The sequence below is a fragment of the Rutidosis leptorrhynchoides genome, chromosome 2, assembly GCF_046630445.1.
Source record: "Rutidosis leptorrhynchoides isolate AG116_Rl617_1_P2 chromosome 2, CSIRO_AGI_Rlap_v1, whole genome shotgun sequence".
Taxonomy (NCBI): domain Eukaryota; kingdom Viridiplantae; phylum Streptophyta; class Magnoliopsida; order Asterales; family Asteraceae; genus Rutidosis; species Rutidosis leptorrhynchoides.
Genome location: NC_092334.1, coordinates 683,252,087 through 683,263,122, shown reverse-complemented (window position 1 = coordinate 683,263,122; position 11,036 = coordinate 683,252,087). Strand labels below are relative to the sequence as shown.

The window sequence follows — 11,036 nt, the reverse complement described above, 5'->3', positions numbered from 1 at the left end:
TGTATTTTTAAGTTCTAATTTGTTTTATTAATTTATAAATTAATACTTTTATAAAATAATAATATAAAAATAATATTTTTATAAAAATAAGTAATTTTATCATTTTTTCTCTTTTTATAAATTGTATATTTTTAACGTTTAATTCGTAATTTGTATTTTTATCATTCGTAATTAGTTTTAAACTTAGTTTTTGCCGTAATTATTTTATATTTCTAGATTTTTAGGCTTTGCCGTAAAATCCCTTAAGTGCTTTTTATTTAGATTAAGATTTAGGCGCTTTAGAATTTTACGACGTTACTCATCGCTTTAATACTTAATAGAATTTTAGTACTTTTTAAGTTATTACCGTTTTGGATATAGAATTTCTTTTAAGCTTTAATACCTTTAGACGCAACTTTTAATTTTTAGTTTTTAGACTCTTAAGTTTCGACGCACTACGTTATTTTTATTATTTTTCGACCTTTTATTTTTCGACATTTTTCGACGCACTCTTTTTCTTTCTTATTTCTCGACGCTCTAGTTTTTAGGACATAGAATTTTCTATTTCTTCTCTAAAATTTCTTTAAACTTCAACGAAAAATTATTTTAAGTGGTTAAATTGATAGACATCCAAAATTTTCTAGTTCGTAGTAATAGTTGGATTTGTTAGTGGCGAGTTGTGGGCTTCCGATTTAAAGGGTCTCGGCTACTTGCTGCATCTATTGGCTATTCGAAATGTGGGCAAAATCAGAAAAGTCTATTAATTTGATAACTTATATAATTTTTATATTTATAACTAATAGGATATTCATTGAATGCACCGAGCAAAACGTTCACCACCTGTGACTCGATCAAGACATCTAGCCAATATTGTTGCCGTTGATTTTTCTTTAGAATCGTCATCCAGTCGAACAAGTACTCCAATTCAAGTTTCCGATAATCCATTTTTTGAACCCGACCTCACAATTGAGAATCCGGAGGATATTCAGGGACAATTCAGAGATCCTGAACCACTAATCTTTCCTCCGGAACCACCAATCATTCAAACGGAAATTGTCGAGGAACAACCCATTAAGTCAGAATCCTCGATTGATTCAGATTCAACAAATTCAATAATGGAGAATCTGGAACCTCTAAGTATGGAAGACCGAATGAGAGCCACACGTACGGGCCAATGTCATGCCATTATTAAGCCAGACATTAATGCGCCGGATTATGAAATCAAAGGACAAATTCTACACATGGTAACTAATCAATGCCAATTTAGTGGTGCGCCGAAGGAAGATCCAAACGAACATCTTCGTACCTTTAATAGGATCTGTACTCTATTTAAAATCCGAGAAGTGGAGGATGAACAGATCTATCTCATGTTATTTCCCTGGACTTTAAAGGGAGAAGCCAAAGATTGGTTAGAATCATTACCTGAAGGAGCGATTGATACATGAGATGTTTTAGTTGAAAAATTTCTTAAACAATTCTTTCCGGCATCTAAAGCCGTGAGACTTCAAGGAGAAATTGTTACATTCACGCAAAAGCTAAATGAAACATTATATGAGGCATGGACAAGATTCGGAAAGTTGTTGAGAGGATGTCCTCAACACGGTTTAGACACTTATCAAATAGTACAAATATTCTAACAAGGTATCGATGTTGCTACACGAAAAGACATCGACATAGCAGCTGGTGGTTCCATTATGAACAAAACCGCAACTGAAGCTCACAAAATTATTGATAACACAGCATCCCACTCACATGAGTGGCATCAAGAAAAAGATATTTTTCGATCATCTAAAGCGGCTAGAGCCGATTCTAGCCATGACTTTGATTCCATTTCTGCAAAGATAGATGCTTTCGAGAGATGAATGGAAAAGATGAATAAAGATATTTACGCAATACGAATCAGTTGTGAGCAATGCGGTGGACCACACTTAACGAAAGAGTGTCACATCAAACAAACGATGGGACAACGAGAGAATGTTTCCTACATGAACCAAACGCAGGGAAATAATTATCAAAATAATTATCAACCGCCAAGGCCAAACTTCAATCGAAATCAAAACATTCTTTACAATCCAAATGGACCCAACAATAACTCGTATAACCAACAAGGTCCGAATAACCAACCAACTCAAAACAACACTTTCAATCAACAAAGACCTAGCTTGTATAAACCACCACAACAAATCGAAGAGAAAAAGCCAAATCTGGAAGAAATGATGGCAAAGCTAATGGAATCTCAAACACAATTTATTACATCTCAAACCCAAACAAATGAGAGGTTTGATCAGTCATTAAGAACTCAACAAGCTTCCATTTTGAATCTAGAAAAACACGTAGGTACTCTTGCTAGCATGATGAGTGAGAGGGAACAAGGAAAGCTACCGAGTAATACTGAAGTAAATCTTCGGAATGAGATTGTTAATATGGTTTCAACGAATTCTGAAAAACCAGCTCCAGAAGATGGGAAGGTTTTAGATGTGAGTAACAATGAAGAAGTTACAACACCACCACCACCACCCGAGTATGTAAAGCCAGTGGTGGCACCATACAGACCACCCATCTCGTTTCCAAGAAAAGGAGTTGAGTATGAGAAGGTAATAGGTAATAAAGTTTGTGATACCTCTGGAAAGAAGAAGAAGAATAAGAAAGTACAAGAAACAAAAACCGTAAAGATAAACCCGGTGAAGAAAGTTCCACCAAAACCTCCACCCAGGGTGGGTGATCCGGGTGAATTTATTGTTCCTTATCTACTTAGTGATTGTGTCATGTATGATGCACTAGCAGATTTAGGTGCGAGTGTGAGTGTTATACCTCTTTCATTACATAAGAGATTAGGAGTAGGTGAGTTAAGTCCAACAGAGATGAGTGTTCGACTTTTTGATCAAACCATTAGGCACCCAGTTGGAATTGCTAACAACCTACCCGTTCAAGTAGGTAATTTAACCTTTCTAATCGAATTTATTGTCATTGACATAGAAGAGGACTCAAACATTCCTCTAATTTTAGGTCGACCATTCTTAGCGTCTACCGGGGCGTTATTTGATGTAAGAAAAGGTAGAATGACACTTAGTAATGATGAAAAATCGATCACCTTTGTGAGTCGAAAGTCTAAATCTCCACCAACCAAAACCGTTGAACCAACAAAAACGATTGGTAAGAACCATGTTGTTTTACCAACTCCAACGGTAGTGCTTGTGACAACCCGGAAATTTCCAATCAAATTTAAACTTTAATCTTTATATGTTTCCGACACGATAAGCAATATTTGTTAAGTTAAATTGCAAGAATTTTAAACTATGTTCATACATTCATTCAACCTCGACCATGTTCCAACGATTCACGAACCATTAAACGAATATGATTATATATGTATATGTGTATATATATTATAACTTGAAACGTAAACAAAATATTAGATTAAATACTTTATATGATTGTATCTGTTTCAAAATATTTATCAATGGAATTAGAAGATAAGATCAAATGATTGAATTATCAGATATATTAAATTATGATTACAAGTCTCTGTTGAAAGGCCCACGTTGATTTGAGAAATCTTTCCATTTTAACAATATTCGGAAAATGGTAAAGTGATTTATAAATAAGAACAAATTGTCAATCATTGAGAACTAGATAAAGGATAGTGGAAGATTGAATCTCATAAAGACTCGATTGATCTATTTAGTTTCAAACGTACAAAAACGTTTTCAGTTTAAAAAGAACTTTATCATTAAAACGTATATAACTTTTTTAAATATCTAGAACCACTTTTGACAACTCATTACTTAACTAGTATGATAAAGATAACGATATTTATATTTTATTTTATTAAATATATATAACGATTTAAATTAATATTATATATATTTATACTCGTATTATACGTACATAATTTTATACTTTTACTATATTTAAACTTTACCTTTACTTTATTTTTACTTTACTTTAACTTTAATAATTCACTTTAATAATTCATACTTTAATAATTCACTTTAATAATTCATACTTTAATAATTCACTTTAATAATTCATACTTTAATAATTCACTTTAATAATTCATACTTTAATAATTCACTTTAATAATTCAAAAATCTATTATAAATAGAATTCAATTGGTTTCATTATTTCATAGAAACTTGAAAATATTTTTCTCTAAACTCTCTCAATCGATTTACATATATATATTTACTCCGTATTATTTCAAGATATTATTACTATACATAAAATATTACGACGGAGTGCTGTCCGAGTGATTTCGAAATTGTTTTTCGAGTAGGATAGGATTAAGGAAATTATGGGTTATAGCTATGGAGGTGATTGAGTATGGTTCATGGGTATGCTCGTGAGGTCAATATAGTGTTTATCTTTTCCGTTGCTTCTACGTACCTTTCCTGCAATATTGAATCTCAATATTGATACGTGAGTACTCATAATTTAACTTTTACATACTAATAGTGTATCCCTGACTAGTGCTCGAATATTTAGGATTATGCATGCTTGTACTTTTGATATTGCCCTTAGACAGGTTAGGTTGAATATTGAATTAGTTACACTTGCGATTGAGATAAGGTATAAGATATGCATGTCCTTGGAAAGCTAGCGAAAAATTAAGGACTTTTCCTTTAGATATCGAATGGTTTCGATGAACGGATTAGAAGTTATAATCAATTGAATTTTCGATATTTTTATTAAAAATGATTATTATTATCGTCGTTTTTATCGTCGTTCTAGTTTTATCTTATTATTATCATTATTATTATCTTTATCAATAAAAGGGATTTATCATTAAAAATTGTTATTTTTTTTATTATTACTATCGTTATTATCGTTAAAGTTATAATTAGTATTATTATTATTATTATTATTATCCAATTATTATTATTATTATTATTAGTATTATTATTATTATTATCATTATTAATATATATATCATTATTTAAAAATGGATATTGTCATTGTTATTATTATTATTACTATTACTATATTATCATTAAGATAATTATTAGTATTATCGTTAAAAATGTTATAGTAACCATCATTATTAATATTAGTGTAATTAAAACAAATATTTGTAACACCTAATTATTTTGATTACTATTATTATCATTATTATGAACACGATATAAAAGACGATTAAAAGCTATTAAACGAAACGATTAGGAAATAATGAGTAAGAGTATCATGATGAAATTAAAATATTATAAGATATTGATTTAGATAAAATTATCGTTCTTATTATTTTTATCATTACTATTATTATTAAAAATATCGTTAGTATTAAAACTATCATTTTAACAAAAATTATCATTTTAATAGAAATATCATTGTTACTATAAAATATTATTATTATTATTATTTTAAATAGAATTATTATTTTAAAGATAATATTAAAAATTATCGTAAATATTAAAGTTATCATAATTAGAATTATCGTTTTATCATAATGTCATCTTAGTAATTATAAATATTGATATTTTTATAATAATAATAATTATTACAAAATAATACAACTTTTACTTACTATCATTATAGATATTATTTTATCAAATAAATATGTGATACAAACATATTTTACTACGTGTAATAACTTACTTTAATAATACCTATCATATTATCTTTATGATATTAAATGAACCCTATAAATTTTATTACTTAATATATATAAAAGTATATTATATTATATAAATTTAATATAAAATTTTATTTATTAATAAATAAATTATATTATTTACTCTAATAAATCTTTTAAAAATATTTAAAAATATAAAACGACGATATTTAAACTATATATTAATCATGTATAGATTTTTGGAAATTATTTTGAGTCAAATTTACTTTTATTGACTTTTGCATATTAGTCTCGAGCATTAGGATTGTGGTACACTATGACTTGGCCTAATTTGTTAGACAAATATTGACCAACACATAATTATATATAATTAATTTAGGTTCGTGAATCCGAGGCCAACCTTGCACTTGTTCAATGACGTTATATGTATTTTTACTACGAAATACAGTATGGTGAGTTTCATTGATCTCCTTTTACTCTTTACATTTTTGGGCTGAGAATACATGCAAATGCTTTATTAAATGTTTTACAATATTTATATGCATGAGTTTCATTTGCCTTTTTACCCTTTATATTTTTGGGACTGAGAATACATGCGCTTTTATAAATGTTTGACGAAATAGACACAAGTAATTGAAACTACATTCTATGGTTGAATTATCGAAATCGAATATGCCCCTTTTTATTAAAGTCTGGTAATCTAAGAATTAGGGAACAGACACCCTAATTGACGCGAATCCTAAAGATAGATCTATTGGGCCTAACAAACCCCATCCAAAGTACCGGATGCTTTAGTACTTCGAAATTTATATCATGTCCGAAGGAGGATCCCGGAATGATAGGGGATATTCTTATATGTATCTAGTTAATGTCGGTTACCAGGTGTTCACCATATGAATGATTATTTTTGTCTCTATGCATGGGACGTATATTTATGAGAACTGGAAATGAAATTCTTGTGGTCTATTAAAATGATGGAAATAAATGATTATGATAAACTAATGAACTCACCAACCTTTTGGTTGACACTTTAAAGCATGTTTATTCTCAGGTGTTAAAGAAATCTTCCGCTGTGCATTTGCTCATTTTAAAGATATTACTTGGAGTCTTTCATAGCATATTTCGAAGAACGTTGCATTCGAGTCATTGAGTTCATCAAAGATTATTATCAAATCAATTTATAGTTGGATAGTGGATATTATGAAATGGTATGCATGCCTGTCAATTTTCGATGTAAAGAAAGTTTGTCTTTTAAAAAATGAATGCAATGTTTGTAAAATGTATCATATAGAGGTCAAATACCTCGCAATGTAATCAACTATTGTGAATCGTTTATAATGTATATGAACGGATCCTTTCAGTCGGTATCAGAGCGGTGGTCTTAGCGAACCAGGTCTGCATTAATGTGTCTAACTGATAAGTCGATAGGATGCATTAGTGAGTCTGGACTTCGACCGTGTCTGCATGTCAAAAGTTTTGCTTATCATTTTGTGTCAAAAATTAACTACTTATCATCCTCAGAAAATTACCTGCTTATAATTTTTAGTCTAAGACACGTCTTGCTGCATTGATTGCATGAATAGTGTATAGACAAAAATTCATATCTTAGCATATCTGCTAAATCATATCTTATCGTATCTGTTACTTTAAACTCTGCCTGACATATCCCGCAAAGTCCTCCGTAATCTACGAAATCTTTTGATCTATATATATATATATATATATATATATATATATATATATATATATATATATATATATATATATATATATATATATATTCTATGTAATTAGAATACCATCCGTTAGCCAAAATCATTTCATATCAAAAAAAAAAATCCTTTATCCAATCGTACGAAATGGAATTCGTCATCAGTTCAAGTCACTCAGATTCCGAAATGGAATCCCATTCAAGCTCCGAAAGTAGTGTGACCGGAATAGATCAACCAATCAGTCATCACCTATTCTGGATGAATTGGGGATGGGTTCGTAGCCTCCTCAATCATTGGAGACAAGAAGAAGGTGATCCCTTCCATCCACCACATTGCCCTCTTGATGAAGAACCTGAAGCACTTACCGGCAAACCTGTTCGAAACACCATTTTCTCGCTCATTTCCAGAGTATCTCGTCACGATTATATATTACATCAAATTTTAGATTTTATTTATCCGCTCGTCCGAACCGACAATCACCCCGGTGTAATAGAACAAGTCAACGAGCTTCGCGCTCGGGTAGTGGCTTTGGAGTATATGGTGCAGAGATAACAAACACCAACAGCAGCATCAGCAGCATAACCATTACCACCATCATCAACGCCAACAGTACCATTACCACCTCCAACCACAACCGCGTCGTAAACCTCAACTTCACAATCTGTCCCACGAGCATCAACGTCATACGCACCATAGATACCAAGGAGTACCAACAATAATAACTGACGAAGTATTAATTCATAACTTCATTGGAGAAATATTCCGCGGCGATTATGTAATCTCTAAAGTCTTAGAGATTATCTAATCTAGCCCTAACCATAAATTAGTTAAGCGAACCAAAATGATAGAAGGAAGAGTAGAAACCCTGACAAAAATGGTGTGTGATTAACAAGCTAAACTTGCTTTACCAACAGCATCAACAGTACCATCAGCGTTACCAGCATCGTCAGTACAGTCAACATCCGAATCAACAACACCGATAACATCACAAACTCCGCCAGTTCAAGAATCACTGTGGACATCATTACGAATCCATAACGTGTATATTGTATCAACGAGTTATGAAGAATTAACTCATTCCCTCTGAAGAAATTATATGTATATTATGTATATATATATATATATATATATATATATATATATATATATATATATATATATATATATATATATATATATATATATATATATATATATTGAAATAAATCTTTCCGTGCTAAGATATTGTGTGTGAATCTTAACTACTCGGTTAATTCATATTACAAATATGCAATAATGTACGTCCTTCAGCCGCAACTTAACCAGCGTTAACTACAATCTCTGTCGCAATTCAACAAATTCCAATTCATAATAAATCAAGTATATATTTGATTTTACACTTTCATCATCGATGTACCCGAAACTTTTCAGATAACATCATTCGTACTTTGCGAAATTCACAAGAATTCCACGAACCGAACATCATACATCAAAAAATAACGAAGTATTGATTCATAATTTCAATGTCATTAAAGAAATACTGCGTAAAAGTTATGTACTTTTTAAAGCCTTTAGGGATTATTCAATTCTAGTTTCAACCGTAAATCAAATGAGTTTAATTTAACATTAACTCATTAAATCTATGTTACATCTGAAGAAAATATACATATATATATTTTCATAAAGACTGTAATAAAATTCTATTGTACAAAATATTAATTGTGAAATTTTTTTTTAACGGGTAGGTAATACCCGAGAGATATATAAATTCACAATTAATATGTTACATTCTTCGAATCTGATTTAGCAAATCATCCATTATACTCCCTACTTTCACAACAATATACATTCTTTTATAGAAATCAAAACAACCATACTCATTCAAAATTTAATTACATATTCTGATTTTGAAATCTCAAAATTCAACTTGAGATATGACCAAAATCATCACTCTTAGATCCTTACATCTTTCACAAGCTATATTTTGACTTCAAAACTGTGTTAGAACATCAAATGTATGTTAACAATTACAATATGTGTTCAAACCCTTCAAAAATTTCTGAAGACACTTCGAATGATGAGCAATCGAGATGATGATCCAACCACATGTTACCCACAGTTATGTACCTGAAAAACTCTTGAAACCAAAGTAAAAGTTTAAACAACGTATCCGCGTTAGATTCTTTGGCATTTATTAGAAAAAATAACTTTGCGACTCCTATTCAAAGTAGCCAGTTTTGTCACAGCTCTAGCAAGTCAACTTCGACTTTTCAGTCAGACTAACCTTATTATAACCTTGAGATATACACCATCGTTACCAGGGAACCTTTTACATTCCATCACATTATTAGCAGATGTACCAACAACTTCATTACCCTTTGACTTTAGCCTCTCCAAAAAGTCATTATAATTATTCATTGAAACCCCATCATTTACTCATTCGCATCTTGTAACGAGAATTGCCATACGAATCATTGGGAATTAGCAATCAGTATTTTAAAATCTCGCAGCATGTCTACGCCAACAGTTATATGTGTATATATAACGTCTATCTTCTGGACTTAATTTGAATGTGAAGTTTTTGAAAAACACTCCGAACTACGAATTGGTTCTCCGAAAATGGAAAAAATGTTGATGAAGCAGCAAAAACTATAAACGACTTTAAACGGTAAAAGCTGGATGATAATGATGAAGTGTGTTGGAAAAGCGCAGAATAAGAGAAGTTTTGGAACTGGAAAATGGATTGAGCAAAGTAGGAAGGAGGCTGTGGATAAATTACAAAGACTGAACCTGACTTCAAAGGATCTAAATGATTCAGTACCTACTGAAGTCATTAACGAATACCTTGCTCCTGACTCTAAACCCCTGCGGACAATATTCTTCATCATCCTCTGATATTAAAAATTCTAAAATATCATCATATCTTTCATTATAAATATCCTCCATATTTCTGAAGATATTTTCTTAATTTTTCTTATTTGAAATCATTTACCTCTTCGCGCTATTTGTATTACATCATAAAAGAAACTATTTTAGTTTCAAAATTCTGAAACATTCAAGTTTAAAATAGGAATATTTTGAAGTAATGTTGGGAACTGAAGCATGAATTAGTATAATATAATGATACTTGATCAATGTGATTATATTACATTAAGTCATGCTGAGTTTCTAAATGGAACGTGATGATTCACAGATCATAACATCATCATGTGCCATGTTATACGACTCTTGTATTCTATTTAACCTCTAAAATATCAAGAAAATATTTCTTGATGATTCGGCCTTTTCCAAGGTATTCTAGAAATTGGGGTATAAATTGCAGCAAATAAAAGAGAGCATTAACTGTGAATGATAATGATTATAGAAGACAGAAGTAGAGACTTTGAAATATAAGGGAACATATAAAGCCCAACGACAAACCAGAAATTATAAACCATATATATCGATGCATATAGAAATATAAAGACACGGGAGAACTAGAAACACTATAAACCCAAGAGTATAGTAGAAGTAAATAGATTCTTCCGGCGGTAGATGAAAAAGAAGAATGACCGATATGAAAGTTATAAGTATATCGAGAATCAGAACTGGATGGAGCATATTGATGAATACTTTAAAATATGAGTTGAGGGGGAAAGAATAGAAGGTGATGAAACATGACTAGGAACTTAGAAATCAACAGATTTAACTCACACAATGGCGGAATAAGTGAATCAAACCCTCTAGTGAATAGGTTAAGTTTTTTTTGATTAATTTAGTCAAACCACAACTAAATCAAGTGTGATTAGATCAACACC

The 11,036-nt window shown here is 30.7% G+C and overlaps 1 non-coding gene across 1 annotated transcript; it reads right to left on the bottom strand.

The window, feature by feature from the left end:
* Positions 1-1,478: 1,478 nt before the first annotated feature.
* LOC139895137 (small nucleolar RNA R71) lies at positions 1,479-1,585 on the bottom strand. The gene has a single exon (XR_011775601.1). It is a non-coding gene; the product is annotated as a small nucleolar RNA R71 (small nucleolar RNA).
* Between the last annotated feature and the right edge of the window lie 9,451 nt (positions 1,586-11,036).